General features: G+C 43.8%; 1 long non-coding RNA gene across 1 annotated transcript; it reads left to right on the forward strand.

The window, feature by feature from the left end:
- Positions 1–9,041: 9,041 nt before the first annotated feature.
- Positions 9,042–23,054, forward strand: LOC104856351. Its single transcript, XR_778605.1, has 3 exons — positions 9,042–9,148; positions 9,993–10,091; positions 22,969–23,054. It is a non-coding gene; the product is annotated as an uncharacterized LOC104856351 (long non-coding RNA).
- Positions 23,055–26,124: the final 3,070 nt, after the last annotated feature.

The raw sequence follows: 26,124 nt of genomic DNA on the forward strand, positions 1-26,124 counted from the left end.
CGAGGGCCTCGCGGGGAATTCCGCGGAGCAGCCGCACCCGCCGCCGGGGCGAGCTGGGAAGAAAGCCTGCGCCCATCCTGAGGTCCTCAACCTGCCCTTCGTCCTCGGTATCGAACTTTATGGTGCTGTGGACCCCGAGACTTCTTCCGGCTCCTGCACCACGCGATGTCCAGTCAGGAGAAACAGCACGTTTTCATCCCGACACTGTTGGGCTTCCTACCTCGGTGTGTCGTTCCGAAACATCCGGATTCCGAGTGACAAGGGACGGAACTCAACTGTAAGGCAAACAGAAGGTGTCGGTTGACCTTGTAATGGAGAAGTACAAGGCCGTCGGGAAGATCACATTCCTCCCTCCCCTCTGAGTAGGCCCGCAGTGCAGGTCTAGGGCCACACAGGCGAGGAAGTCTGCGAAGCTGATTTCTTGTTGGAGCCTCTGGTGAACAGAGGTGCTTGCCTGACTCACACACAGGGACCTGTCCAACCTCCGGAAGAAGAAAGATCCCCGAAGCTAAGCACCAAGCAGGACGCGGGGCGGGGGTGCTGGCACGGTAAGATGATAGCGGCCTCCCTCACTCCATCCTGCCGGTTTCCCCACAGAAGAAAGGATGGCAAGCCCGCTGCGACATCTGTGGATCCGAGTTACTCAGAGAAGAGCAAAAGGGTAGAAGGACTTCGGAGCGGTCTCCCTCGCTCCAGGTGCGGCCGCTCTGATTCATCAGCCGGTGCCCGTTCAGCCTCTCAGCTTTTCCTCTTCATTTCAGGGCCTGCTTACTTCCAAGGTGCGGCTGCTCACCAGAGCCCCATAACGAGCTTCCCAGGCAGTGGAAGGACGGAATTTTCCATAGCGCAGGAGCTCATTCTGTCTTTTCTTCTGATGGAGCTCTCATGATCATTAGTAAAGCAGTTGCTAATGAAAACTGGACTTTTCCCTGGTGGCCCCCAGTAAAAACTGTTGTTTTTACAGCTTCTGTGTCTGTCCTTCTCCTGGGCCGCTTCTAAACTACGTCAATAACCACCCAGTATTCCCTTTCTCTCATTCTCAAATCCCACATAATTCACACAGTGGCCCTTTTCATAATTGTTTACAAATAAGTGAATGCAACCCAGGGGTCAGTTCGTTTAGACTGCATTGGCAGTTACATTTGAAAGCTCCAAATCTGGACTGTGTCCCTTAACCTGCTCCTCCTGGACTTCCTTCACATCCTTTTCCAGGACCTTCTCCCTGAACTTTTCCCACACAACACCCTGTTCATTCCTCCTCCTGTTTTCCTAGTTCTCCTTTCTGCACATCTTTTCCTTTGCTCTTTGTCCCTCTTAGCTCCGAGCTACCTCCATTGTATTTATCCAGTGAACTGACGGTTTCTGGAGGACTGGCCCCAAGCACGTTTTCATTTGTGTGCATTCCGATCTTTGGTTCCCAAGAGAAGCTGGCTGAACCACTCCTGGCCTCCAGAGGAAGGAGAAGGGGTCTGAAGCAAGTTGCCTCCAGAGGTAGGTGAAGTAGAGGAAAGGCTGAGGCGGACCCTGAGGCACAGGCTCTGCCCGAGTGGTCATCTGCCTACAGAGCACTCTCCCTCCTTTACTTTGTAACAGAAATTGTCAACTGTGTATTCGTAAAAGTGGCCTGTGTCACTGCCAAATACCTCTTAGGCTTGTAGATGCTGGCCCTGGCTCCTGAGTACATTCTGCCTGCAGACAGAAGCAGCCCGATTTGGACACAGGGATGAACACCTGGCTGAAAACCACAACCACATTGGGAAAGGGAAACCATTCATTCATAAATTGACAAAAAAGGAAATATCAAGACAGCTTCATTAAAGATCTGTTAAAACTTAATTTACTAGATAGCTATTGCTACTTTGTAAAAAAATTAAATATGAAGAATTAAATGAAAATTGTTCAGTAACCTTTGCTCCATTATTCCTTCATTTTACGCCTGCAGATAAATGTCCTAACAGATCCTCTCATCATGTGTACTAAAGATATAAATGTTCAACACCACCCCCTTTGTGCTCTTGCAGGCTGAAACCGCCCCAGGTAGCAGTCAGGGGACATTAGGATGAGCACATTGTGAATCAAAGATGCCCCTGACAGAAACAGCTCTGATGGCCCTTTCTGTGGGAAAGGGAATGGGCATGATTAGCTACTTCAAATACCAGACTGCTCTTTTCTTGCCTCTAAATCTAAGGCAAACATGGCTTAGCTGCTGAGCATGCAGCCAGGTCCTGACAAAACCAGAGCACTTCTCTCTCCTCTTTATTCCAATGCAATATTGACAGATATTTTTAATGTACTGCCTCAGACTCCCAAGTATGATCAAGAAAGATATCACCATTCATTTATTTCCACAGTACTTTTACATCTACTGATTTAAATGCAAGTCTGGCGTAGTAGTGGACCCTTGCTTTGCATAGAGCTCACTTTAGTCCTACAATAACCTTTCACCTCATGGTGCAAGTCGGGGTCACCAGGGATGTCATATAGATGCTGCTTATGACATCCCGTCACAACATGGGTAACAAGCATGTCTTCATTTTTACATCTCTTTCCCAAACTTACTGCTCCAGTCCAGTCAGGAGGAAAATGTCATACAAATCCAAATTGAGGGACATTCTAAAAACATTCACCAAGAACTCCTCCAATCAACAGTCATTTAGAAAAAGAAAAGCAAGGAAAAACTAAGAAACTATCAGCTCAGTGGGACCAAGGAACACAAAAACTAAAGCCAGTGTAGATTCAGTACCCTGGATTTGATTCTGGAACAAAATGAGGACATTAATAGGAAAAAATTAGTAAAAACTGCACTTTAATTAATAGCAATGTACCAATGCTGATTTCTTAGTTTGCACAAATGGTAGAAGTCAACTATGGGACAAATTGAATGCAGGATCTGAAGGAACTCTCCAAACTAACTTTGCATATTTTCTATAAATATAAAATTATTCCAAAAATGTTTAAATATATTTTTAAATATGGAGAGAGGGAGAATCCCAGGGGGGTAAAAGTCATGATCCAAACAACTTAGAGCAGATAGTTTCAGTTTGCAGAGAAAATGGCGCCCGAGATCCACACTCATTACTATGGCCCTTCCCAGAGGCTGAGCGAGCTAGGCAGGAATGGACTACAGTGTGGACCAGGCAGGATGGGAGTGCCTGAGGAGTCCAAGTGTTACAGCTGAGGATCGAGGGGCCGAGTACTCTTAGCAATTCTAAGATAAAATCGTCTGCACTTTAACCTTTCTAAACTTAGAATATATCTTTCTGTTTCAATAATTGGCCAATGATGTTTTACATTTGGTGATGCTGCGCAAGTTATGTATAAATGATTTAATGCCAGATTCTAATTCAGGCTCTGAACTACCTGTTGTCCAGACTCAATAAGACAAAATAAGTATTTTGACTGTCATTCTTCTCAGACTTCCTTCAATATTGACCACACCACCACTGACAAAAAGTGCTAATTATTTCCGCCCAAACTACAACACGAGTTCACTCAGAAGATGGGGGAATGATTGAATTTTTAAAATATTACAGTAAAAGACACATTGCTATTAATCTCCATCAGCATACTCCTCCCTCTGAACGCACTTACCACTTGAACATACTTTCTGAAAGTTTGAACGCACTTTCTGGAAGTCCTCTTTCCAGAGAGTCTTGAGGTGCACTTTCGTGGCTGTCTCAAAGTCCTGGGCCAATTCAAAACATTTGCCTTTTGTGGTCATTTTGAATTTGGGAAAGAGAAGTCATATGGTGGCAGATCTAGTGAATAAGATGAATGAGGACATTCCGTCACGTTTTCATTTTACAGAAGCTGCTGATTCAGGACATGGAGGCGGGTATGAAAAGACACTTATGAAGTCCAGGACAGTCATTGGTAAAGAGTTACCTGCACTGTAAGCTGAGTGGCCTCAGATGACCTCCCATGGGTGACTGCAATGAGGGCCCTGATGAAAGCACAATGATGGTGTCTAAACAGCTGTGACCAGGACACAACATGACAGGAACAGCTCCTGGGATTTAAAGGAAATAAGTGTTGTTAGGGTGTAGAAGTCCAGGTACAACTTAACCCCCAGAGTCACGGCAGGTGTGACTGTCCTAGTACGCTGTATCAGAAAGGTGTGACCGCAGAGGTCCTGGGGAGTGACTTAAAAGATTACCAAGCCTCTGGGACTGAAAAGTCTGACTACTACACTGAGGTCCTGATATTTCTCGCCACTTAGGCTCTTATGCTCAGATTCATTTCCTCGCCCCTGACCAAATCAAAGGAGGCCATATTGTCTGGATGAAAAGGAGAAGGGTTTACTGAAGGCTCGCATGGTGGAGCTGAAGGCCCATGTGCCTCAGGTCACTGTCTCCCCATGTGCAGGTGGCCAAGGAACTTTCGTAGGAAGGAGCAGAGGGGAACACAGAGAAACAATGTTGAGCTACGCACTTGCTTAATTATTTCCAGCATCTGCAGCTCCGGCCTCCTGGGGCTGCTGGCCTCCGCATATTCTGTCCATTATTCTGGGCTGAGAAGACCTGGGAAAGTCTTTATGACTTAAGCCCGAGGAAGGCTGGAGAAGCTATTTGTTTCTAAAGAAAAATCCTAACTTGTAAAGTTCCACTTTACACAGTTGGTTACACTGCTTAATCTATACAACCAAGATGTCTGCGGTCGTGGTCAGCTTAGACCTGACTTGCACAATCACAAGAGCAAATCATCTCCCCCTGATCTGTTCCCCAGACCTGGAGCAGCCCCTGGAGTCTAGCTGCACTCAGAGGTGAGTCCTGCATGACCAGGAGATGCCTGCCTTCCCTCTACTCTTTTCCCAGAGGCCCCAGGTTGGTCACCAGGATGCCCATAGCTTCAGAGATAGCGGACAGGACTCTGACCCAGGATGCTAGCACAGTCCATGACAAGTAACATAGAGAACCCAAGTGTTGATCCAGTGTCTGGCATGCACAGCAGGTTTGAGTGCTTTCTGTGCTGAGTTCCCGTCCTTGAGGGAGGGCTTGAGAGGGACAACCCAGCAATGGCCTCAGCTCTCAGATGATAAGCTGGTTGGGGAGCCAAGGCAGGAAAGCCAAACAATAAAGGCAGCAAAGCCAAACCAAAATCAAACCCTGAAGACCCTAGCAGTGCAGGAATCCAAAGCAACATCACATCACTAGGGAAACCACAGAGAGAAGTGCACCGCCAGGCCCTTGGGAGAATGGCAGGTAGTGACCGCAGTCACATTCCCCACTGGTCTAACTCATTTCATCCACTTGTGACGTAGACCTGGATCAAGACAGAGGGTTCTCAGCAGCTCAGTTAGGCCTCCTTTTGAACACTGAGGGCAGCTCCTAACACCCAATAGGGTGTAATCTGTTTGCTCAATGTATCCCACTGTACTCAAAACACTGAGCCCAGCCAGGGTGGGTTCCCCCTTCATTCAGTATCTAAGGAGAGCTCATGTCATGTCCTGAGGAGGAAGATACAGTCCAGAGGATCTTTGATTGCTTTATTGTCGCCAGGTTCTACTCTGGACGATCACACTGCTGACATGACACAGGTAGGCCTGGTGGTAGGTAAATAGTATGCAGGCATCATAGTAAGAAATGTATGTGCCAGAAAGAGACTCAGATGAGAATGTACGTATTTATCTTTCCAATTATTTACTTCATCTTCCTGCTCCAAGCTGGAATTCACATGTCCCACGTGAACAATGACTACAGCTGTCTTAGTCACCACCACCATTCCAGCCTAGTCCTGGCACCTTCACAAAACAAGGCCAGCATGTCTTCTCGTGCCTCATCTAAAGAATGCAGACATTTTATAGCAGCCACCCCTCCAGGTAGGGACAAAGATTTTACTGCCAAGCATTACAATGCAAAAAGATTTTGAATTCTTCTAAAGTAAGATTTGATGTGAAATCATTTGGAGAAAGAATGGGTTGGAACAGATAATAGAATTCTAAATGTCCTTGTTTCCAGTGACTTTTGTTTCGATAGTCTCCCATTTATGACAAAGGACAGAATAATTACTTACTTTGAGAGACTCGAGGAAAATGTTGGTCACACAGGGCAATGATGAAGTTCTGTTGTGTATTTGTTGTTTGCTTTTACCATTTAGTAATGAGCAAACAGTTCATGCATCATCAAGATGATGCATCATTAATAAGACAGGAGGTCAAGGGAATGAAAGAAAAGAGTAAACTATGACAAAAGGAATTGGTAAGTGACACGCACATAGAGACGAGCTGAATGGAAGTAAAATAATAAAAAGTTTATTTTACCAGCAAAGATCGATCACATTCAAAACGGCAGTGGCAGTGATCAACCTCCTATTGGGTTGCAGCTTCTTGTTTTATAGGTTTTACAGCTATGGTCTCATTCAGGTGGTTACATTTCATTTCGTCAGTTCACATTATCTATGCACAAATTACAGTAACAAGACGGTTCACTTTAATGCAGACATAATAATTCCTTGTAGTTAGGGAGTTTACCTCAAGATTCATCTAGCTATCTATCCTATGCACAGGAAGGGGGTATTCAAGGTTAGGGATGAGGCCAGATGTCTTACTTCATGGTCAGTGCCTCCAGTGTCTGTTAATTTTGAACTAAACAAAGCAGATTGCTGTTAGAGACAGCAGAAGTCATTTTATATTTTCCTACCATTTTGTAGGTTTTTAGCTTATTTACAAAAGTTCTCTCTATCAAAACAAAAAGGAAACATCACTGAGCTATTACTTCCTATCAGATTTTGTTACAGGAAGCCATTAATGGTAAGAAATATGTAATGGTTTTTTGCCTATTCAAAATAAGTTGGTGAAGAATTTTTACTAAAACTTAAATTGCATTCTTTTAAAGCTTCTAACAAGAGACAGAACGAGTGGAAACAACTAAGTACAATATTCCAGCAGAGAAAAGTGTACACAATAAACCAGGGATGGGCCATCACCAGTGCCAGCACAGGGCAGTGAGTCTCTCTGAGGACGAATTCCAGCCTGGCAGCTCCCCCACACCGCTGCTCAGACTCCCCCTTTCCTGCCCTCATACCGTTGTCTCCTACTCCTAACTCTTTGGGTCTGATGATTGCAGCTACTCGTTCCTTATCTGCTGTCCACGCTGAGCTGAGGGCTACACTTGTTACAGGGATGATCTCAGCTCCAGCACGTACCCCACGGTTAATGTGGGTGGAAGGAAAAGGTGATCGGAAAGAGGACATGTGGCCCCTCCCTCCAGCAGAGCTCTGCCAGGATTCAAGGAAGTGTCGCTGCTTGCTCCTGGTGACTCCTGCGATTCCATCTTCTGTGAGAGAGATTTTGGCGAACTCTTGTTCTTTTCGAAAGCTAAGGGAGGAAATAAAAAATGCATCAACCTGAAAAATGCTAGACATGATGATGCCTGGGTAGTGGCATTACATTCATTTTACACGTTTTGTATTTTTCCAAAAATAAGGAAGAACTTGTTATAAAAATGTATTTCCCCTCAATGTTGCGCAGGGCTAGAAACACTCGAAACACGAAGCAGCCGTGATTTTGAGTCCACAGAAATATCTGAGTGTGAGATGTTCCTGTGGAGTTGCCCAAGTCCCTGAGGCCACCTGGAATGGGTGGGGGTCTCCCTCACGAAGCCTGTGATGGCCGTGAAGGGCACAGGAAGCTGACGTCACTGACCCGCGTCAGTCACTATCCATCCGGTCTCCTCGAAGGCCCCCTACCTCTTTCTATCCTACATGCGAGCCTGTAGGACACTTGGCCATTTTCTGAGCCCTGCGACTCATAAATTTCAGGGATTTCATCTTCTTCCCTGACTCGGACAATTCTCCTCCATACCAGTCCTCTTACGCCTCAAAGCAATCACTTTGCTTCCCTTTCCTGGGGATGATCCTCTTTTTAGTTGAGGATTTACAGAAACAGAGACTTGTCTTTAGGCACTTTTTTTAAATCTTCATTTTGTTCTTTAAGACGTGTACACAGCCAAGGATTTTTGGCAGCCAGTGCAGAGAAAAGCTTTCAGCTAGGTGCTGGAGTTGAAAGGAAGTCACAACGCAACTGGAACCACCGGCCACTCAAAAGGATAAACAGCCGGCTAGAGCCAAGCACAGATTGGTACCGGCTTTTTTGTCATCTCTTTATTGTCTCCAAATGGTCTGTACATCTTTTCACTTTCTCTTTATTTTCTTCCCATGTCCTAAACCAGCATCCTTAGCCCTTTCTTCCAAATGGAAGCAGACAGATTTCTTTCTTCCTATACAGTTTGCTTAGCCAGGATGTCATAGAGTTTTTGTTTCTCTCACAAAGCAAATTAGAAATCTGAAATATCAGGTAGATCGATGTGTTAAAAGTTCTTGTCAGGTAGGGGAAGAGAGATGATTCCACATCTTTCCACACAGGAAACACAACAGAACTCGGTGCTGTTGGGTTCCAGAAGATACAAATCTCACCAATTGCAGTCCTGGTATTCCCACAAAATATCTGTCTTTCCAAAGTTTCCATAAGAAGCACCACCTTGTGTAAAATAGTGAAAGGGTGTCACCACTCCCCGGCAGGATCCCTCCTTTCAGGCTGAGTTGTTAACTCCTGAAAGCTTGCACAAGCATTTCGCTCCTAAGTACCCCTGATCTCACGGAAGAAGTCCCTGATCTCCCTCCGTGAGCTAGTTTGTCCAATGCAGCACAGCCCAGGCCAGCTTCCCTCATCATTGCCACAGTGCTGATCTATTCCATGCAAGAGAGGAAGATCATTGAGGAAGAAGAGCAAGGAGACGTGGAGCTTTCAGAATCCTCTACCTTGGGAGGATCGAGAGGAAGCATAGAGAAGCCACTAACAGCCTGCCAACACCCCACTCCTGCTCGCCTTCCATGTCTTTGCTTTCAGCTAGGTGGAGACACTGATGCCTAAATCTCCTGTTTTCAGGAGCCCAGGAGGCACATGAATAGTATGCATTAGACACACATTGTATTGTGCACATTTGTGCTGGGGTAGAAGTCGGGATACAGAAGTTTTCCTCTTACACAATCTCTCCTCTTAGATTGATGCTGTAGGAATGACTTACCTCTGTTTCAGTTTCCTCATGATTAAAATGAAGGAAATAAAGAAGCCTAGAATTCCTAGGATTGTTGAAAGAGAAGCAACAGATACTTGGACAAGATTGCAGACCCAGGAATGTTGAAAGAAAAGGTCAGAGAATTTTTGAGTACTTGCATGAATATGAAGTAAAAGAAAAACTAGTTTATAAGTTACAATTGGAGGTTTCAGACTTGTCTAGGTTTTGCTACTCCTTGTTTTTCTCTTTGGCTTCTAATTTGAAATTATATATGCATATATATAAATGTCAAATGCCACTAGGAGTAGCTGGAGTTCTGGGAGAATATTTTAAAAATAGTAGAGTTCTATGAAATGTGTAGGGCTTTTTTGGGGGGGTTAAGGCATGTGATTTACTTCTGCCATTTATCATTCTTTTAAATTTTACTTTGTTGTGCCAAGAACACTTGACATGAGATCTGGTTCCCTTGACCAGTCGAGGGTACAACACAGTAGTGGTAGCCTACGCTTCTATCAGTGCTGAATCTGACATCTGTTCTCCACCTGTAGTCTCTGTTTTCCATCTGAATTACCGGTCACCACCTGCTCTTTGCCACCTTTTGTGCCCCAGCCTTTACCATGTGCCTGGCCAGGGTGACTGGCCTGGGTCTTCTTCCTTTAGAAACCACCTTGCCAGTGGCGCCAGGCAGAGTTCAAGACCGTATTTTCCCGGGGAGCATGAGAAATCATGTAAAAGCCACTGCCACGCCAAAACCAAGACAAGAGTTTTATAATAATACTAAAAGTTAGAAGTTCATAATATTTTTAAACTTGTATAGATCTAGCTGTTTTACCTAAAAGAAAGTCTCTGAAACTTCATCAGTTTTAAGATGAAGCTTAAACTCTGTTACAAATTTAAAATACAAAGGAGACAGACTGTTATCTAAGAATGTTTGACCCGGTTATTTATTCTTTCATTCATTTATTCTACTAATTTCAGGTCACATATCACAAACGAGATGCTCCTAGGATTCTAAGTGCACCAGGCACTGCATCATAAAGAGCAGCACTGCTTTGAAAAGCTCACGAAAAGTGACAGGTTAGTGAATGCAAGCCCATGGGACCTGGAAGGCAAGGGAGGTGATCTAGAGAACACCCAGAAGGCCTTCCTGGAGTAGTGACTGTTTCTTTCTCCTGTCAATGTTCATCAGTGTTTTGGTGGGGAACAAAAATCTGTGGAGGCCAAGAACAATGATGCCATGCCAACAGATAAGGACAAGGACATTTATTAAAAGAAATGAAACATTTACTTCCAAATGGTAGCAGTAGAGCCAGGCGTGGTGGCACACACCTGTAATCCCAGCACTGGGAGGCTGAGGCAGGAGCATCACTGCGAGTTCAAGACCAGCCTGGGCTACATAGTGAGTTCCAGGTCAGTCTCAACTGCAGAGTGAGACCCTGTCTCAAAAACAAAAACAAAAATGGTAGCAGTAGAAAGGTGATATACTTATTAGGCTGTGGCAAGAGTTCAACTGGAGACTAAGACAGGTAGCACATGGGCCATACAATGGAAATGCCCACAAGAAGGTCCGTTTCAGGCATGGCTGGACCCAGATGCCCAGGTGGCGTCCTCAGGCTCGGAGACTCTCTCTGCCTTACTAAATGGTTGTACTGCTCCTGCACAGGGCTCACACCACAGAACTCCTGGCCCAGTGAAAATGCTCGCTGCTCTGCGTTCTGGGCCAAGCACGGCCAGGAAATCAAGGGCAGTGAAAGGCAGTCTCAGGCTGATTTCCTGGCTCTGGGCTCACCCTCAGCCAGCTACTGCAGCCAGAGTGGTGGGGCTCAGAGAGGACGCATGCACCATGTGCCAATCCTTCCCACTGACCATGGGGTCATCCCGAGAATGGGAGAGGTGGTTACTGCAAGACCCAGGTGGGAGCAAGCACTGTGAAGGTGCCACCACCCAGGGTGAGGCCAGGCCGAGGACAGAGGGGCTGACTGGGCAGCTGGACCGTGCCGAGTCACTGGCCTGCACTGCTCCCGCCCAAACGCTCGGCTCACATATGCTCTTAAAGCACAAGCGAGCCACGGGTGTGTGTGTGGGTTGTGTGTGTGCCCCCAGCACAGCACACCAAGGGACACTGGATACTGAAGTACCTGTACCTAGCAGGAGATAAGAGCAAAGGGACAGAAATACTGCTCTTGTAAAATAAAGACCTCTTACAATAAGAACCACAGCGCAGGGGAGAGGCTGGCTCAGAACCTGCTCCTGCTTCCTTCTTCCCAGACAACACCATGGTTTGTTCCAGTGACATCTGCTGGCCGCAGTGACGATGGCTTTACAGAAGCAGTGTGCTCCCCTGCCCTGCACATCCTGGCCCAGGACACGAGGCCCCACTCAGAACAAGTTGTGAGGAGCGGCTTCCAGGAGAAGTTCCTCTCACAAACAGACCCAAACGAAGTGCCACTCCTGAGTCTACATCAGACACAGACAGCTTGGGGTTCTGCTGTTGTGTGACCAGGAGCACGGCCATCTCCTCCTCCTCTTTCTCCTCCATTTCTCTTTATTGGACACCACCAGTGTAGTGGGAGAATTTCTAGAACACCCTAGTCCCTGGTGCAGAGATGAGATCGTCCAACCCGAACAACAGCTCTCGAAGAAGTCTGCGCCCAACAGCGGCCACGCCGCATGCTTCCTCGGTCTTGGTTAACGCCCGGCGGAGGCCAGCCAGGCTGTTTCACCACCACTCAGTGTGAGCTGCTCCTTGGCAAAGGTCTTCCAGTACCACCACTCTACACATCTGTGGCACACTCCTTAGCTTCTACCTGCTTTTCTCCCTTCAACGGGATAATGACATAAATTTAAATAAGGTAACTGCTGACCCTTCCAGAGATGCGTTCGTGACAGACGTTCTCAGAGCTGTCGTCTCCGAAGCAGCATCTCTCACTTCCCATTGCTGCTCTGTGGGAGTCACCACCGGCACGAACGCCACTGTGCGTCTGTCTGTCGGTACGGGTCCTGCCAGACGTCAGGAAGGGGGAGTGGGCGAGCAGAAAGGCTCAGGTCCAGATTTGTTTTGCTTGGAAACAACCAGACTCGGGGACAGCCTCGGAGTCTCACCGGCTCATTCTGCTCTAGTGATGCTGGTCGTGATGGTTCAGCCCTGTGCAAAAATCTGTCAAAGCTTGATGCAAATAAACAGGACCCAGGAAAACTGACACCTGGGAAGAAACTGCTCCTGACACCTCAGTCCGTTTGTGCCTTCATGAGTCACACAGCATGAGACCCACGCCCATCTATGCCTATGATAAATGTACATGGGCACCCATGGAATACACAGCATCGTTTAACGCTGATTGGGCTGATCTTAGTAACGGGTCAGAGTAAGCTCACTAGAATCAGCTGTGTGTCCTTGCACATTTGGGGACTTTGCTTTCCAAGAGAATACAGGCAAACGTGGACACGAGGCCACGCAAGTCACTGCGCTATATGAGTTTAAATGACTATGTGCTATTGTTAGAACTCTTTGCTACCCTTGCTTTTTGCTTGATTTTGGCTGTTTGTTAAACCCTGTGTGAGAAATTTTTACAAGGTTTTCTCCTTGGAGCCTGAGGTCTGAAAAAAATCATCCTATTCTCCCTGAGGGCAGGAACTATGAATCACACCGTGCTTGTTTCCTCCTGGCTGAGATTCTGGGTTGTGTGGTCAACAGATCCATTCAATGCTTCAACTTCATGTTTCCATCTACTCTTTGTTTACGGCCAGTTCAAAGTTCCATACCAAAACAATTATCATCAAAATGCCACATTCTGATACCTTGGGGAATTTGAAAACAAGCCTTACAGAATCATGAGAATTCTTAAAAGTTCAAAGTAACCAAGGCTTTTTAAGGAAAATTAAATTAATTTTTCAAAACAAGACCTACAAATGTTAGTACACCGCACTTTAATTAGCTGTAACATTTTTTGCAGGTGTGGAGGTGACTTCTGCAGTAGTGTCAGGTCCCTGTGTATGCTCAAAGATGGACAGTGAGTTACACAGAGTCCAAAGGATGATACCTAACACCCTGCTGCCAATGAAAATGAGTGTCCAGAGTGAAGTGACATGTAAAACTCCCAATACTTTTTGAAAAAAAGTCAGAAAAATCTTCTGTACTTTCACACTGAAACTCTGGAAGACTATTTACCAAAAACTTTTGCAGATACGTTTTTAGTACAAAAATGCCCAAGTGCATGAGCCTAACTAACATCATAGCATGAAACAGAGACGGCTATACTGGCAACTTAAAATTAAACAGGTAAGGGACCAGGGATTTAGCTCAGTGGTCCAGCCGCCTGCATTGCAAGAGCAAGGACCTGAGTTTGATTCCCGGTATCCCCCCCCCAAATTAAAGTAAATTAAATTTAAAAAATAAACAGATAAGAGCAGATTGCATTGCCCCAGAGAACCTCACAAGGAGCCCAAGCATCAGTCACATCTTCCTCCAAAGAGGTTTCTGACACTGTGTGAGCCATACACATCCTTTCTCTAACGTACACTGAAACTCCACAAGGGCAAAACTCGCTACATCCTATGGCTCCCCAGCTGGACGACAGAGTGCTCGTCAGAGACTATTGCAGTTGGCCAGCCTCTACCTCCTTTTCCCAAGACTTTGTTTCTGTCCTTTCTCTTCTCCTTTTCTGGGAACTGCTTTCTGTATGTTCTTGAGATTACCCAACCTTTCTCTTGTGACCTTCATGCAGTACTGTTCTCGACAAACAGCTGACCTCACGCCCCAACTCTCTGGTGGTTCTGCCTATAAAACTGCTCTGACATCTGAAAGACCCTAGAGCATGCCTCAGCTGCCTGAAATTTGTGTCTCCTGAGTTGTAACTCTGATCAGCTCCCCAAAATTGTGTTACTTAATCACTTTGTCCCTCTGATTCTCTTAAGGGTTAACAAAGACTTGTGCTTTCTGGGAATTTTACTGTACATTTTATTTATTCATACATTCACATACATACATACATCTATATGAATAGCAATTTTAGTAGGACACTTCTTAGTGAGTTCAAAATCATCACTTTGGTCCATCAGTTAAGCATAATTTTCTCTTCCTCCTGTCTGCTGATAATGTCTGAATGATGGAATGGATCTTTCCAATCTCCTGATGTCACTACTAAATTAGAAGAAAAATCTTTTCTTAAAGGTATGTGGCAGTGTTAATTTCTATCTGAAGCAACAGGATTGAAAGAACTATCAATGTAATAATGTTGTTTACCCAAGATATAAGTAACTTCTTCTAAAGTTTTAAAGTCCTACTTTACTTAGCTCCCTTTGCTTTATTGAGACGTGACTGAAAAGTATAAACTGTATATTTTTATCATGTGCAAAGCGACATTTTGACATCCATATACATTGTGAAATCATTACCACAATTAAGCTAATTTGCAAGTCCATAACCTCACAGAGTCACTGAGTTTTTTTTTTTTATTAGTGATCTGAACTCTTATTTATGGTCTTAGTAAAGTTCAAGCACATAATACATTATTATTATCTATAACCTCCATGCTGTATATTAGGTCTTCAGATATAATTCAACCAAAAACTGAAACACTTTACAGTTGGGCCAGTGCCTGCTCAAATCATTCACCTGCCAGCCCCTGGTGACCTCCCTCCTTCTCCTCGTTTTCTATTAGTTTGATTCATTTGGATTCCCATACAGGCTAGAGATCATGTGGTATTACCTCTCTGTGCCTTAGCGTAGCATTGCCCGGGTCCATCCATAGTGTTACTAGGTGAAATTCCTTACATTTTTAAGGCTGAGAAATATTTTATTGTAAATAGGCACAAAATATCTCCTTTATCACTTCATCCTTCATTGGACACTTAGATGGTTTTCATACTTGACTATCAACAACCTACAAATGAATGTTTACCAGTAATCTTCATAACTGTCAAAACTTGGAAGCATCCAAGGTGTCCTTCAGTAGAAAGATGGATAAATAAGTGCTCACTTTGGCAGCACATATACAGATGGATAAATAAAATATAGTAACCTATGTATGGAATATTATTCATTGATAACAAGAAATTACCTATCAAGTCATGAAAAGACATGAGGAAAATTAGATGGACCATGCTAAGAAAAGGAAGCAAACCCCAAATGGCTACATACTATATGATTCCAATCATATGACATTCTGGAAAAGGGAAAACTATCCAGACACTAAAAGGATTAGCAGTTCCCAGGAGTTAAGAAAGGAAGAGGGCTGAACAGGCATTTAATAGAAGATTTTTAGTACAGTGAAACTGCTCTGTATAACATTTCAATAGTGGACACATATCATTCTACATTTGTCAAAAGTAGTAGAATATACAACACCAAGCATGAATCTTAAAAATAAAGTATATTTTTAAAAGATTTAACTTAGGTTTAGTTTAACTTTAGAGTAATAACCATAATGTCACCCCCATAAGGCTGTTGAGAGTATCAAATGAGATGAGTATCTCTTAGAACTCTGGCATATAATTGTTCAATAAGTACCAGGACCTCTTCAGAGAATTCTCTCAATGACCCACTGGACAAACACCATGGACCTTTCTGCAATTATTTTCTACTCTCTGTAAAAGCATCAAGATCAAAACTTTCAGCTGGTTATTACATTTTGACCTCCTGGCTCAATAAAATAATTGGGAATCAATTTATTTAGCAAATACTTGCGCAATCCATTTGCTCTGCATTGCAATGAGGGAAGTTTATTTCTAAATGTAAAAAACAGCCTTTACTCTCTAGAAGAAGCATTAAATCTGTATGGGAAGATAAGAAATGAAAAGTATATAACTCACAGTTATATATAATGAATTGAAAAATGAGTGCTGTATAAATACTGTGGAACTTTATAAAAACTGGAGAGCACTTAGAGTAGGAGGAGGTCCCATGGAACTGGGTAACCATTTTCAGAGGTTTTCTAAAGGAGCCTCGTGGTAAATGGGCCCATAAGAGTACTTGCCTTTTTTCAAACTTGATGTGAAGTATTCCATGTTTGAAATTCTGAATATTGTCTTCAACTTCCTCTGTGACAAAATCAAAGGACTTCTTCTTAGAAAATGGCTTGTAAAACTATGAGAAAAAAATTACTTGAAAAGTAATAGCTTATAAAAATTGTTTATGTAAGTTATATAAAAAAGATAAGCTATTAAAATTATAGATACATACCTTTTCTTTTACATAAATTTTTGGATAGCATTATTTTAAAATTAAGTCACTTCAAATTGTATTTTATGAAGTATATTTTCTATAATTCTAATTCCTCTTTGCTATAATAAGCCACTCAAAAATACTAAGTGCCTTTTACCAATGAGGAAGTGAGGAAGGTAGGCATTTTGATACCAAGATAAACTAGATACACAAGTACAAGTGTTTTCAAAGTTAGAATCTGCAGAACACTCCGTACAAAAGCAGTCTTTGCAAGGGCTGTGCTGCTCTCAGAAGCGGAGGGGCCTCCGCTCTCCTCGGGTTGGAGGCCACTGGGAGAGGCCCAGGGGTTAGCTAGGGGCCCCAGCCTGTCTCCACAGTCATGTTACGTGCAGCCCACAGAAGACTTTCGCGGAGCTGGACAGCAAAACTGGGAAGACAAAAGCAGCAGCATTCTTCGGTTTTCTAAAGACAGGGTCTTAGGTAGGAAGGCGATATGGAATTCACGAGGTCCTTCTCCATGCTCAGTGGTTTCTCCAAAGGGCGAGACTGCCCTGCTCCTCAGAGCTGGAACCGCCTGACTCTGGCCCTCAGGACCCCTTGCAGGCCAAGTTCCATACCACTCTCATCTTCTTCCTCTCCTCAGACGCTGTCTTCTGACTAAACAGGCTGTAGAGGTCAGGGCTCTCAGCCTCTGCCTTCCTGCTCTGAGGCCTCCAACACCTGAACTCTACAGCACAAGGTTCATCTCCTTCCACCAGGAAGGGATCTAACTTCCGTTTCCGGTTTTGGAACCTCGGGCTCCATCCCCCTCAGCCACTTACTCTAGCTGTGCAAGCGCAAAAATCTGCACTAGTTCTGACCCCCGCCCCCAGCGCAGCTGGGGCTCCACCTCCCCGCTCTGTGTTGGGGTGTAGGGGTTCCTGGCCTGAGCTGCACGTGGTTCTCCCATTTTTTTATTAGTGCATGTTTATAGTACGTAAAGATCACATTTCTTGTGCGGAATTGGTATGTGTACATAATCTACCTTAATTCTGGCTGTTTTTCTTCGTCCCTTACCCCTCCCCACTTCCTGACTCTTCCTCTTGGTCCCCTCCCCTTTGCAAAGGCTCTGTTTTTATCATTTTTCACCTTTCAGTTCTTTTTCTCCCATCCCCTTTCCCACCCTCCTCAAGACTCTGATCTCCTTTTGCTGCATCTATTCGAAGTGTCTCTCTTCCAACTTTCTCTTTATCTGTCTTGTATTTACATTTTTCTCTTGTGAAGGCTGCCTTCAGTGACTGTCCTCTTGCTCAGCAATACTGACTTTGTTTCCTCTCTCCATCTCCGAGTCAGTTTTCTAGAAAAGTTTTTCTTCTTTCTTCTGTTTTCCCGGCTGAGGGCTTGGTCATTTTCAGCGGCAGACACGTCTTCCACAAATTGAGAGCGACACATTTTTTAGAAACACCTCATGGATTTCTCAACCAAGCCAGGCGGGGTTACACATTGTGGGTGCCTCCTCTGTAGCTCGACACGGGGGCTCTGCTGCGGGGCCCCACTTGACACCTGGCTCTGTAGCCTGTCCCCAGCTGCACATGCCCTGATGAGGAGTGGGGTCAACCACTGCTCATGCGTAACTGGGCTTGCAGTAGCCATGCATGTGTGCCGTGCATGCATGCATGCAGGTGCATGGTCGTGCACACTGGGAATCGAACCCAGGGTCTTTACACTGTGATATACTCCTAGCCTTTTATTTTATTTTTTAAGAAAAGGTCTCATTACATACTGCCGTTTAATGAGATGCGATGGAAGACAAGAATGGGTGTGGCGAGAGGGAACAATAAGGACCAGATTTCGATGTGGGAGGAGCTGGTGGAGTTGGGTCAGAAGTGGCCTGTGAAGTGGGACCTGGTGGATGAGTAGGAGGTAGCTGGTGAAGAGAAAGGGGAAAGGATTTCCAGTTCTGAGATAGACGGGTGTACAAAGGCTCCAAGGTTAGGAAGAGCCTGGAACAATGGCTGGAGACATTTAAGAAGGACACTCCCTCAGTCGCTCTCTCACTCCTGGGACATAGCACACAACACCTGCGAAGTAAAGGAGAAGATTACCGGGGCTCACAGTCTTAGGGGTTTCAGTCCAGAGCTGGCAGGCTGCAGGGCAGAAACAGAATGGTGGGCGAGTGCATGGCGGCAGAAAGCTGCTCATGTCACGGCCAGGAAGCAAGGAGGGCAGGGAGGAGCTGGGAGGGACACGCAGCTTCCCAGTGAGCACCACTTCCAGCCCGCTGCCTCTCCCAGACCAAAGCAGCTGCAGCGCAGTGCCACGATCCAGTCACCGAGGGTGTGAGGCTTCGGAGGGACATCCAGTAAAGGACACTGAGCTGAAGGTGGGAAAGCAAGGAGGGGAAGGCAGGAAGTGAGGCTAGTGAGGGTCTAGGAGATCCTGGCACCGGGTTTGGATTTTATTCAAGAAAAGAGAAAGGGAACAATTGACAGAGTGAAGAGACAGCCTACAGTATGGGAGAAAATTCCTCTGACATTGCACTAATGTCTATAACATATAAAATCTAAAAAAAGTAGACCCCCAAAGACAAAAGACACGATCAAAACAATGGACAACTGGGAGGAAGAGACACTTCTCAGAAGAAGCACGGATGGCAGTAAGTACATGGAAGAGTGCTCAGCATCTTTGGCCATTAGGGTGATGCAAGTCAAAATGTCTGTGAGATTCTGTCTTACTCCAGAAAGAATGGCTTCATCAAAAAACAACAAATGCTGGGCAGTATGTGTAGAAAAAGGAACCCTTCCATATTCTTGATGGTAAAGCAAACTAGTATAGCCACTATAGAAATCAGTGTGAAGATTCCTCACAGAATGAAAACAGAAATTCCATTTCACCCAGCTATACTTCCTCTGGGTATTTTTGCAAAAGAACTGAAAGCATCATGTTACAGTGATACGTGCACATCCATGTTTATAGCAGCAAAAGTTACAATATTGCAGTTAAACTATGGGAAACAGCCCACATACCCATAAACAGATAAATGGATAAAGAAAATGGAGTATTAGTCATAAAGAAAAATACTATAATATTAATATTGATAATAAGTAAAATAAATTAAACACAGAAAGTTAAATATCACATGGTTTCTTTATATGATAAACCAAAAATATCAGTAATTTGAACAAAACAAAGGGGGGGATTTGGAAACAAGGAGGTAGACGATTTGGAGATGGAGAAGCAGATAAGACAAGGTGAGAAGGGAGTGTGAGGGGAAAGGACGTAAAAATGATCAAGATAATATATATCATGTAACAAGATTATATATAAAGGCGACTTTTACATAATGATTATAATATGATAGCACACACTAGATGGAATGTAGCAATATGCTGTCTGGTTCTTAGCAAATGCTATCATGAGGACTCATTTTCACTTCATCACAGACATAGAAATGGGTTGGACATGAGATTTCAGTTCCGAAGGCAGGTTCTTGGAGTGCTGTATCGCACCTCTGACTCTCAGTTGTACACACTAATGCAACAGGCAGCTACGCCTCTCTGCAAGGCACCAGTTCTTAGATAGCTCGACAGTCCCATCACGGTGCCACAATTCCTTTCTGAACCAAGAGCACCATTTCTTTACATAGTTACGTGATCACTTAAAATACCTTGAGGGTGTAATTCCTTAGAATCCAGAGAGATGAATGCTGCTATTCTCAACAACATATATTCATTAGACACCTGTGATAGGCACTCGAGCTGCAAAAACAGGTAAAGAACAGCTGTGTGGGAGCTTAGGATCGGAACAGCCAAGGGTCAGTGGTACCTAAGAGAGAGGCAGGGACCAGCACTGCAGGCATCCATGCAGAGTCACCGACATAAGCGGATATGCCCTCAAACTCCTTCGAGGGGAAATTAGCTTGGGCTTAAAACCAAAGAGAAGGAGGCCAATTGAAATAATCCATCTGGAATGCCCCAAATGCAAACATGTTATTTCACAATGAGGTATGAAAATATTGGTACCAAATGCATTATTCAGTGAAACAGAAGTCTTCTGCCTACACTTCTCAGGAGTGGGAAAATCCACAATTAGGGAAATTCAGCCAGAGCCAGTTAATTAACTCAAGAGAAATTTCCACACTTTAATTAGAAGCAGAAGCTCACAAGAGAAGTTCTATTTTGGATCCAATGTTAACATTATTAAGGATGGGTTCTTCTGACACATGATTTTTTGAAAAGCGTTCAAAATAATATTATCTTACCCAACCTTGGTGCCACGGAGTCATTTAACAGGTTTGGTTTAGGCTCAGTATTATACAACTATAGTTAAATTCAACAGAGAATTTTTCTTTATCTCTTAGATAAGAAGCATAAATTTATGGTATCTTAAATTTTTAATTTTAATTTTAAGTCCTATTTTCATTTTGAACCATATGGAGTAGTACAAATTCACTTCAGTTGTCTCAAGATTACATTTTGAAGTTTCAAGGCAGGTTTCTTATTCAGGATTGATGGCCAAAAGGACAGCTCCTTTATTCATTCCATACAGGATTTATTCAGGCAAGTCTGTGGAGAAAGTATTGTCTACTAAAGAAAATAGGATATGTGATACAAAACTGATGAATGTTTCAATTAATTTAAAAATCATTACAGTAAAAAACACATTGCTGTTACTCCCCCTCAAAATACTTTCCCCTTCTCAAACACACTTATCCCATTTTTCTTGCTACTTTCTGAAAGCTCTGAAAGCCCTCCTTTGTGAGTGTCTTTTCCTGACGGCTTCCATGTCTTGAAGCAATTCAAACTGTTGGCAGCAATTTCGGTCAAATCAAAACGTTGTGCTGTGTCTTCATCCACCTTCCTCATGGATCTAGCGCCATGTGAATTCTGACTCTTTCCCAGAGACAGAGCCCATGGAAGGTGCCATGGCTTCGTCTAGATGGCCCCTCAAAGCCTTACACAGCCATAGGAAGGGCTGTTTCGAAGTGGCTGAATCTAGGGTGTGTGATACTGGGGTAAAGGGTGTGATTACTAAATTAGTCACTGACTGGTTTAGCATACTTCTCAGTGTGAATAACGGGACGGGACGGCCCGCCCTGGGTGTGGGCCAATATCCTGGACGGGATAAAAGGGAGAGGCAGGCTGCTGCTGCTGTTGACTTTTGCTGGTCTGCCTGCTTGCCAGGAACTGTTTCTCCTTTGTGATGCCCTCTGCCCTGCCACCCTGGAGCCAGCTAGCTATAGACTGAAACCTCTACAAACTGTGAGCTACAATAAATCTTTTCTCCTTTAATTTGGGTGTTGGATATTTTGTTTCAGCAATGAGAAAACTAGCTAAGACAGAAGGTCAATGTTTCAATTGATTCAGGAATTGAGGCAGGCACAACAGTGCCACTAAAGCCACTCAGGAAAGAGGACTGCTTCAGGAAGTGGCAAGAATAGTGGGCAAATGTGGTCAAAGTGAGGGGAGTGTTGTAAGGGGATTAATGACAACTTGTCTTTTGCCGTAGCTACTTTTCAAAAATTGTAAATATCCACCATATGTTTTGATCCCACCTTGTATGAGTGGGACTATGTGGAGCATTTGGTTTTCAGAAATACATAAAGAGCCCACAAGAGCCAATTTGTTTTTACTTCATTAAAAAATTAATATACTTAATTTTTAAAAAGCTGTTTGGAGTTTACAGAACAATTGATCAAAAACTAGCGTTTCTCGGTATACTGTTATCCCTAGCACCTCACTACTCCACCCGGTGTGACATAGTTGCATAGTGAAAAATATTTGCTATAATGAATGAGCTCATAATGTTACAGTGTCAATAAGGAAAATCCACAGCACCTTACATTAAGGTTGAGTCCTGAATTCTGTGAGTTTTGACAAATGAAAGACAACACATACCCCCCCAAGACACTGCAACACACAATGGATTAACAACTCTGTACACTCCCTGTGCTCCCTCACACACCCCTCCTTCCTCCCACCAGCCCTGGCAGCCACAGGCACTTTTGTTGTGTCCACAGCCTGGCCTTGCTCAGAATGTCACACAGTTGGACTCACACGCTACGCAGCCTTTTCAGATCCCTTCTTTCACCCAGCAGCACTCTGGCAGGGTTGTTTAGATCACTCAATAAGGATTCACTACACAGGTGCACTGCATTGTGTTTACTCGCTGAAGGGCATCTTGGTTGCTTCCAAGTTTGGGAACTGCTACAGGTCTTGTGTTCAGAGTTTTGAGTGGACACAAGTTTTTAACCTGTTTAGTAAGTACAAGGAGAACTACTGCTGGATCATAAGGTAAAAGTAGAATTAGTTTTGCAAGAAACTGACATTATTTAGCATTGTCACCGGCAATAAGTTGGAGATCTTGTTTTTCCAGTTCCTTAACAGATTTTGGCATTGCAGGCATTTTGGATTTTAGACATTTGAATACTTATGTGGTAGTAGCTCATTGCTATTTGAATTTCAATTCCCTTTTGACATATGATGCTGATAATCTTCTCATATTCCCATTTGCATATCTTCTTTGCTGAAGTGACTTTTCAGATCTTCTGCTCATTTTTTAATTGAGATGTTTGTTATTTTTCTTGTTGAATTTTAATAGTTATTTGTTCAATGCTATTTTAAAGATATTTATGGTTATGAGATTAATAAGACATAATCTCTCACTTCTTTCTCATTTTTGTGCAGGCAAAATATAGATATAATAGCACAATGAATATCTTCTGTGTGCTTTTCTCTTAGGATAAATTTTAGGCATGAAGCACTAGGTAAAATGATGCAAACATTGTCATAACTTTTGTTACATCTTTTCCAGATTTATTTACTAAACAGTGTTCCAAATGACCATGCAAGAATAAGTGAGATTAGGCTCACAGCCAAGTTCCCAATGTCAGGACTCAGAATGACAAAATACGTGGAATACATTTATTAGTACTGTCCATGAAAGTGAGGCCACATCTTCCGTGTCTTCAAAGGCATCATAACTCACTGAGCTCAGTGTCTGGCATCCCAAAGTGCCCAATAAATGTTTTTTGAATGAATGCATAAATAAATGATTATTTGGGAACATTTGTGCTATTTGTGATATTATCTCAATATATTAAGTGCCCCAAGGTCTTTTCTTTAAAATTGCTCAGCACAAGAATTGGGTGAGTCATCCTGCTAGATAGACATGGTCAAGTGAAGACAACCAGAGACCCAGCCATCACTTCTGATGCTCTTCGTGTCACTTGAGGCAGACCAGGGTCAGGAGAAACAGAAGGGGACATGGAAATACAATCCTTACATATGACAACAGCAAGATTCAAGCTGGAAGGCCAGCACCAAACACTACGCTCAAAGACAGGAACGGTGGGGTTGGTCACCTGTGGGACTGTCCTCACGGCTCCACGTAGGTGCATTTTCTTACTGTGTACAGCCTCATGCCATGGAGGTCGCTGTGTGTTGTATGACTGGGTCCTCTCGCAATCGAAGCTAATTGGTTTATGGGTAGACACACAAACCATATTAGACATGTGAGTCCTTTTCCAGGGAATTGAGAAGACATATGCCCAAACTGTCAGGACATTCTGCAGGAAGGACTACAAGATGTGCTATAGTTTCATTTTATTTCACTTGTTCGTAGTTACATAAATTATTTCCCAGGGAGAACAGAGCTAAAACCTTGCTGTCTCATCCCACTTAAGGACCGCTTGCCAAATCCACATGTCAAAAGAGAAGGAGGCAAAGTCACATAGCAGAGAGCTTAAATCTCTTGCAGCCCGATTAGGCAGAAATGATCAAGAGACCATGGCCTATTCCATGTCTCCATTTTTTCCTAATGATTGTGAACAGATGGCAGCTATACTATTTAAAGAATAGTAGATCCTGGAATTTGGCCCCTTTCCAAAGTCAAATGAAAGAAGCAGCAGAATTCATCTGGCTCAGTAGCAGAAGAGAAACTAAAAATAGGCCCCAGCCGGATCCCAGCGAGGCTGCCAGTTGCTAGGCAGAGGCCCTCTCCCCTAAGAGTGAAGGGTCCTCCATCCACAAGTCCCATGTGGCCACCAATTTGTCTCATGGATTTGTTTCATGATTGTGCTTGCGTAAAGTCCATCTCCATGCTTTTCCATTTGTGACTAATTTCAGATGTAGACTAAGATAATTTACAAATCAAAATAGTTCTGGGCTTTTGTGGTCTTTGAGTCCAAGTGTGATACCCCGCCGTTCTCAGAGTTTCTCCCAAGTGCTCTTACTTCATTCTGAGAAGCACTGATTTCCTTTAGTTACAAAAATGACAGTATTAATTCAGGGCAACGGTCCCTAAGAGTTACATCAGTTACAATCTGATATAACATAAGATGGTTTAATTAAATCGCCGTTGGCTTTCGTGGGGGGCGATTACTAGAATTTCTGTTTTTTTTCATAGACAGAGTGGCTGGTTATGCAACACCAGTCTCTCACAGAAAAGCACGCTTTCATGCATGCTGCAGTGAATCTGAGTTTAGAGTCCTGACCCGAGCCGTCAGACAAGGAACTGCGCTCGTGAATCTCTAAGCATCATGCCAGCAAGTAGGGTCGTTCACTGACTGGAAAAACACAATGAATGAACATTTCTGATGCTCTTGGTTGTCTCAAGCACTGTTCTCGAGAGGTCTCGATTCTCTATCCATTGAGAAAAGGAAACAAACATAAGCAAACAGAAAGAGAATTGTAAATAAATTCTCTTTCTTACTCTTCTAGGGGCCCCAGAATTATGCGGCTTTACTGAAGCGAAGGAAGGATTTTATAGTCTGGAAATGGTCTCGATCCCTGGGCCCTTGAAAGAGGACTGGACGTCTCACAGGGCCTCTCGCGGTTTTGTGTCCTCTTGGACTCTCGCCTGCCCACACCTTCATCATGTAGCCCTGGCTTCTTTTTTCCTTGCTCAAGGCAGGAATCACAGAAATGTCTTAGTGAGGCCTCCATGCATTTATTCCAAACTCCATCACCGGAACTTGAGAGTATCTCCTAGGATGTTTGCTGTTCCTGTCCTTTGGAAACGCTACCGAATGATGACTTTTGCTTCCTGTTTTTAATATATGCTAGGTTTGGAGGAGAGGAAAAACTCACTGTCTTCTACCAGGTTTTTAGGAAAACAAAGTCGCCAACTGACAGCTCTGGTTCAAAAACATACTTGTTTATTAAAGTAAAACTAACCAGACGGCTTTAGCTTGGCTACCTTTGACATTCTCTACTCCTTATGCCTCTGTTTGGTTCAAGAAAAACATCTAACATCTTTGCCAGCTTTTCCTCAACTCAGCTCTTTACTTAACATGAATAATTAAAACAGTGCAATTAAAAACATCAGAAAGCCTACAGTTGAGCTAATTTATTTTTATTAAAATTTGATTCACAAGATTCAGACTTGTTCCACTAAGCAAAAATATGCAGCCAAATTCAGAAAATGCTCTGGGAGGCTGGAGAAGGTACATGAGCATTTCCAAGTGCCAAGGCAGGGTTAGAATCATTAACAAGACCACAGGGAAATCAATACTAATTGCGAGATAGATACAGTTATTAATGCATATTTCAGTCTGGTCTGGTGGGAGTACAGACTCCTCCACCGGCATCTGAGCTTGGAGACACTGACAATTCTAGACAAACCAGCTCTAAATAGCCAAGATGTGTGTACAGCATTGCAATTTTAGGGGTCTAAAAATGGATATTCTGAACTCCAAGCCACAACCAGACATCTGCATTCAAATGAACGGGTGTCCTTATTCCATAATTATAACTCAGTTTTATTGTAGAAATTGCGTATGAAGCAGCGGCCGTCACGGTTACCGGGAGCCCATGCTGTCACCCGATCTTTTTCGACGTTTCCCATGCACTTCCTTCCACATCTTTACAGTGACGTTCACCAGTCAGACTCCAGTCCTTCCACACTCACTGGCACTGTGTCCTGCATGCAAGTTGTTGCATGATTATCTTGGCTACTGAAAACTGTCCT

The sequence above is a fragment of the Fukomys damarensis genome, unplaced genomic scaffold (assembly GCF_012274545.1).
Source record: "Fukomys damarensis isolate Sample0158 unplaced genomic scaffold, DMR_v1.0_HiC HiC_scaffold_5, whole genome shotgun sequence".
Taxonomy (NCBI): Eukaryota; Metazoa; Chordata; class Mammalia; order Rodentia; family Bathyergidae; genus Fukomys; species Fukomys damarensis.